Below are 6,239 nucleotides of genomic sequence, written 5' to 3' on the forward strand. Positions count from 1 at the left end.
CCTAGTCCAGCCTGTCTCTCTCTCTCTGGGAAGTATCAGATGCTAAAGCCTAGTCCAGCCTGTCTCTCTCTCTCTAGGAAGTATCAGATGCTAAAGCCTAGTCCAGCCTGTCTCTCTCTCTCTCTCTCTCTAGGAAGTATCAGATGCTAAAGTCTAGTTCAGCCTGTCTCTCTCTCTGGGAAGTATCAGATGATAAAGCCTAGTTCAGCCTGTCTCTCTCTCTCTGGGAAGTATCAGATGCTAAAGCCTAGTCCAGCCTGTCTCTCTCTCTCTCTGGGAAGTATCAGATGATAAAGCCTATCCTGTCTCTCTCTCTCTCTGGAAGTATCAGATGCTAAAGCCTAGTCCAGCCTGTCTCTCTCTCTCTCTTGGAAGTATCAGATGCTAAAGCCTAGTCCAGCCTGTCTCTCTCTCTCTCTCTGGGAAGTTTCAGATGCTAAAGCCTAGTTCCGCCTGTCTCTCTTTCTGGGACGTATCAGATGATAAAGCCTATCCTGTCTCTCTCTCTCTCTAGGAAGTATCAGATGCTAAAGCCTAGTCCAGCGTTTTCTAGTACAAAAACCTAGCACTTTCTCTCTCTCTCGGGGTAACAGATGCTAAAGCTAGTTCAGTCTGTCTCTCTCTCTAGGAGTATCAGATGCTAAAGCCTAGTCCAGCCTGTCCTCTCTCTCTAGGAAGTATCAGATGCTAAAGTCTAGTTCACCTGTGTCTCTCTCTGGAAGTATCAGATGCTAAAGCCTAGTCCACTTTCTCTCTCTGGGAGTATCAGATGCTAAAGCCTAGTCCAGCCTGTCTCTCTCTCTCTGGGAGTATCAGATGCTAAAGCCTAGTCCAGCTTGTCTCTCTTTTGGAAGTATCAGATGCTAAAGCCTAGTCCAGCCTGTTCTCTCTCTAGGAGTATCAGATGCTAAAGCTAGTTCACTTGTCTCTCTCTCTTGGAAGTATCAGATGATAAAGCCCTAGTTCAGCCTGTGTCTCTCTCTCTGGGAGTATCAGACAAAGCTAGTCACCTATTTCTCTATAGAAGATCAGATGCTAAAGCTAGTTAGCCGTTCTCCCTGGAAAAGCTATCAGTTTCTCTCTAGGAGTATCAGATGATAAAGCCTGTCCTGTCTCTCTCTCTCTCTGGGAAGTATCAGATGCTAAAGGCTGATCAGCCTGTCTCTCTCTTTTAGGAGTATCAGATGATAAAGCCTATCCTGCTCTCTCTCTCTCTGGGAGTATCAGATGCTAAAGGCCTAGTCCATGCCTGTCTCTCTCTCTCTGGGAAGTATCAGATGCTAAAGCCTAGTCCAGCCTGTCTCTCTCTCTCTCTCTGGGAAGTATCAGATGCTAAAGCCTAGTCCAGCCTGTCTCTCTCTCTCTCTCTCTGGGAGTATCAGATGCTAAAGCCTAGTCCAGCCTGCTTCTCTCTCTCTGGGAGTATCAGATGCTAAAGCCTAGTCCAGCCTTCTCTCTCTCTGGGAAGTACAGATTAAAGCCTAGTTCATATCTGTCTCTCTCTGGGAAGTATCAGATGATAAAGCCTATCCTGTTCTCTCTCTCTCTAGGAAGTATCAGATGCTAAAGCCTAGTCCAGCCTGTCTGTCTCTCGGAGTATCAGATGCTAAAGTGGTCCAGCCTGTCTCTCTCTCTCTGGGAGTATCAGATGCTAAAGCCTAGTTCAGCCTGTTTTCTCTCTCTCGGGAAGTATCAGATGCTAAAGTCCTAGTTCAGCCTGTCTCTCTCTCTCTGGGAAGTATCAGATGCTAAAGCCTAGTTCAGCCTGTGCTCTCTCTCTCTGGGAGTATCAGATGCTAAAGCCTAGTTCAGCCTGTCTCTCTCTCTGGGAAGTATCAGATGCTAAAGCCTAGTTCAGCCTGCTCTCTCTCTCTGGAAGTATCAGATGCTAAAGTCTAGTTCAGTCTTCTCTCTTCTCTGAGTATCAGATGCTAAACCTAGTCCAGCCTGTCTCTCTCTCTCTCTGGGAGTATCAGATGCTAAAGCCTAGTTCAGCCTGTCTATCTCTGGAAGTATCAGATGCTAAAGCCTAGTATCAGTCTGTCTCTCTGTCTTTAGGAAGTATAAGATGCTAAAGCCTAGTTCAGCCTGTTCTATCTCTGGGAAGTATCAGATGCTAAAGCCTAGTTCAGCCTGTTTTCTCTCTCTGGGAAGTATCAGATGCTAAAGTCTAGTTCAGCCTGTCTCTTCTCTCTGGGAAGTATCAGATGCAAAGCCTAGTTCAGCCTGTCTCTCTCCTGGGAAGTATCAGATCTAAAGCCTAGTCCAGCCTGTTTCTCTCTCTGGGAAGTATCAGATGCTAAAGTCTAGTTCAGCCTGTCTCTCTCTCTGGGAAGTATCAGATGCTAAAGCCTAGTCCAGCTTGTCTCTCTCTCTCTGGGAAGTATCAGATGCTAAAGCCTAGTTCAGCCTGTCTCTCTCTCTCTGGGAAGTATCAGATGCTAAAGTCCTAGTTCAGCCTGTCTCTCTCTCTCTGGGAAGTATCAGATGCTAAAGCCTAGTTCAGCCTGTCTACTCTCTCTGGGAAGTATCAGATGCTAAAGCCTAGTCTCAGCCTGTCTCTCTCTCTGGGAAGTATCAGATGCAAAGTCTAGTTCAGCCTGCTCTCTCTCTGGGATGTATCAGATGCTAAAGCCTAGTTCAGTCTGTCTCACTCTCTCTGGAAAGTATCAGATGCTAAAGCCTAGTTCAGCCTGCTCTCTCTCTGGGAAGTATCAGATGCTAAAGCCTAGTAGCTTCGTCTCTCTCTCTCTGGGAAGTATCAGATGCTAAAGCCTAGTTCAGCCTGTCTCTCTCTCTCTGGGAAGTATCAGATGCTAAAGCCTAGTTCAGCCTGTCTCTCTCTCTCTGGGAAGTATCAGATGCTAAAGTCTAGTTCAGCCTGTCTCTCTCTCTGGGATGTATCAGATGCTAAAGCCTAGTTCAGTCTGTCTCACTCTCTCTGGGAAGTATCAGATGCTAAAGCCTAGTTCAGCCTGTCTCTCTCTCTCTGGGAAGTATCAGATGCTAAAGCCTAGTTCAGCCTGTCTCTCTCTCTCTGGGAAGTATCAGATGCTAAAGTCTAGTTCAGCCTGTCTCTCTCTCTCTGGGAAGTATCAGATGCTAAAGTCTAGTTCAGCCTGTCTCTCTCTCTGGGATGTATGCTAAAGTGTGGCTGGCCCAACGCCCTCCAAAAGGAGACAGTCCTGAGACAGAACATCCCCTCATCATGCAGCTGTCTAGATTCCCCGAATCTGTAGAGAGACGAACATAATTATACCTGGACAGGTTTGGTTATTAGTAATCTCGCTTTGCCAGACCCTCCTCCATAGCGTGCTGGAGGAGGGTCTGGCTACTCCACATAGCATTCGGGGAAAGGAAGAAAACATGCTCTGGTTTAGTGGCATTTCTTTAAAGCGATCACAATCGTCTTGGGCGGTGCTAAGCACCGGAGAAAATCTGCGGTGCCTCTGCAAAATAGGCTCGGAAGGAACTTGTTTTGGTGCAACGTGTACGTTTAAAAGTAGTTTTAGTCGTGCAACAGAAAACTCCGATTGGACAGATAGTCTAGCTAGCTGTCTGGATTTACCCTGCAGAGATCTGAGGAGCAGTTAACCATAGTCCTCATATATTGAAAGTGTCATTGTCAACAAGTCCTCCGAACCATACGACAATATGGGTTGTTTTGTGCGGCCTGATACGACACACAGGAGTTCTTTTCTGTCCTTAAAGGACAATTCCGGCGCAAAATGAACCTATGGGTTAATAAAACGTGTACCGAGTCGACCGTTCTCTGGGATACGTTTTCATGCTAATCGGATGTGACCAGTTTTAGCGCAAAGCGCTAATTAGCTTGTAACGCTACGTACAGTAAAAAGAAATCTCTATTTCTACACCACTAACAAGGCTCAAAATAGCACCACACTTCCACGGTAGCATAATGAGAGTCCCTACGTGTAAACCAAAGCATTGAGAACTTTGTAAGTGTACCGACAGTTTATTAAAAAGATTATATTTATTATATTATAAAGACAGTACCGTTCGCGTATACAGGCAGGCGCCATCTTGGGAAAACAGTCACGACCAGTCAAACCACAAACGCCGTGCTTGAGGTATGTTACTGGTTACTGGTTGCACGGTGTTTGTGGTTCGAGTAGGCCTTGTTTTAAAAGACCTAAAACAGTATCAACATTTTGCGACTTGCCAGACACGTTAATTAACAACATTTCCTGATTATGTTAATAGAAAACACAGAATTCTGCCGGCATCACATCTCCCCCTAGTGTCACGGAGGAGGGTCTGGCGAGGCCACACAGCATTCTGGGATGGGAGAAAAACATGCTCTGGTTTATTGGCATTTCTTTAAACCAATCACAATCGTCTTGGGCGGTGCTAAGCGGCGTACGAAGCAACGGCGCCTCTGCAAAATAGCCTCGGGAAGGAACTTGTTTTGGTGGAACGTGTGTACGTTCAAAGGTTGTTTTAGTCGTGCAACAGAAAACTCAGATTGGACAGATAGTCTAGCTAGCTGTCTGGATTTACCCTGCAGAGATCAGAGGAGCAGTTAACCATAGTCCTCACAAATCCACCGGAGGTTAGAACGCCAACACAAAGGAAGTGCAAGGCAACGGATATCTGGCCTAAAAGAGGGACATCCGACAGCACCGGAGCAATCCTGGAAGTGGAAAGTTGTGGATATAGACTACATTTCCCCTAAATCAGTGTTTCTCAGCGCCTCCTATTTGAAAAAGGTATTACAGCCAAAATAAATGACAGTTTTTACTGGCTGACTCACTCAGTCTCTGTTGCCATCTTAATGAGGAAGACTGGTGCTTATGCAGAGACATCAGGGAATAGTATGGTAAACTTTATTCCTCTGTATTTCCTTCAAATGTCACACTGACTGACTGTCATTCGTGACACAAATTGGAGAAGGTGGTGCATACCGCATCCAAAATTATAGGACATGCCATCCCATCTGTAGCCTCTATCTACGCCACGCGGATCAGCCATAAAGCGCAGAAGGTGCTAGATGGCCCCTCCCACCCTGCCAGGTTCCCCTTCCAACTACTGCCCTCTGGAAAGAGAGTTCAAAGTCTCAGGGGCAAAACCTCCTGCTACTTACCCCGCCACTATTAGGCTCCTTAATGCAGAGTAAACCTGTACTAAATGCACCTTATTCAGATGCACTTTATAGACTGCACCAGACACTTTATGGGCTTTTTACTGGTTTGAATCATTGTCTGGGGTGTCAAACTCAACTTCACTAAGGGCCACACTGGGAAATAAGAATCACACCAAGGGCCAGACATGTTTAGTTTATTGATAGGCTTTTATTTAATCGAAAAAGTCAAATATATTTGATTGTATTATTGCATGTGTCATATAGTCTTCTCACTTACAGTTTGGTCAACATAAAGTCCTAAAGAAGTCAAGAAAAAGTTCCTCAGCCATCACAGAAAAGAAGCGCCCAAAAACATCAGAAAAAGTGACAAAAATGTTGGCAAAAACGTCAGAAAAAGTGACAAAAACTAGGTGGGCCAAAATGTATTGTGAACCTAAATTGATATGCGGGCCGGATGATAATCTGAGAGGGGCCGGACTTGGCCCGCGGGCCTTGAGTTTGACAAATGTGGTCTATGTGATTGTCTTTTATGCACTGTATGTTCCTGTGCATGTATTCCCTTTTCTTTTCTTTTTTTACCTGTTTGGCACCAAGACAAATTCCAATTATCTGTGTTGGCATGGCAATAAAGTATTGAACTGAACTTGAACGTTGTCAGAAAACGGACCGCCTCATTGCTGAAGTTCGACAACACAGAAAAAACAGTCAATTCAAAAGTAAAAAAAAAATAAAAGTTGCATTTACATTTGAGTTTATTTAATATAAAAAAAACATCACATCTATGCTCCTCGCTGTTAGGCTTTGGAGCCGCTGGGCAGGCAGTTTGAGAAACACTGTTTTGAATTTTAAATTGAAAACGACATATTTTACCAAATCTACTTCCACCACTCTGAGAAATACTGCCCTTGCCTAAAAATATTATAATATATAAAAAATATTTGCTGTTTGCAAACGAGTCGTATATAAATCTAATTTCAGTGGGACAGAGTTGCGGTCTTTCAAAGTCTGCACCTTTAACTCTTAACAGCCCAATCCAAAAACAACCCTGATAACATCACTATGACATCATCTGGGGAGTGCCTCTTTAATATATGCATTCAGTGTTTTTGACAACCATAACACAGCACAATTTTAA

The sequence above is a fragment of the Perca fluviatilis genome, chromosome 1 (genome assembly GCF_010015445.1).
Source record: "Perca fluviatilis chromosome 1, GENO_Pfluv_1.0, whole genome shotgun sequence".
Classification (NCBI taxonomy): Eukaryota; Metazoa; Chordata; class Actinopteri; order Perciformes; family Percidae; genus Perca; species Perca fluviatilis.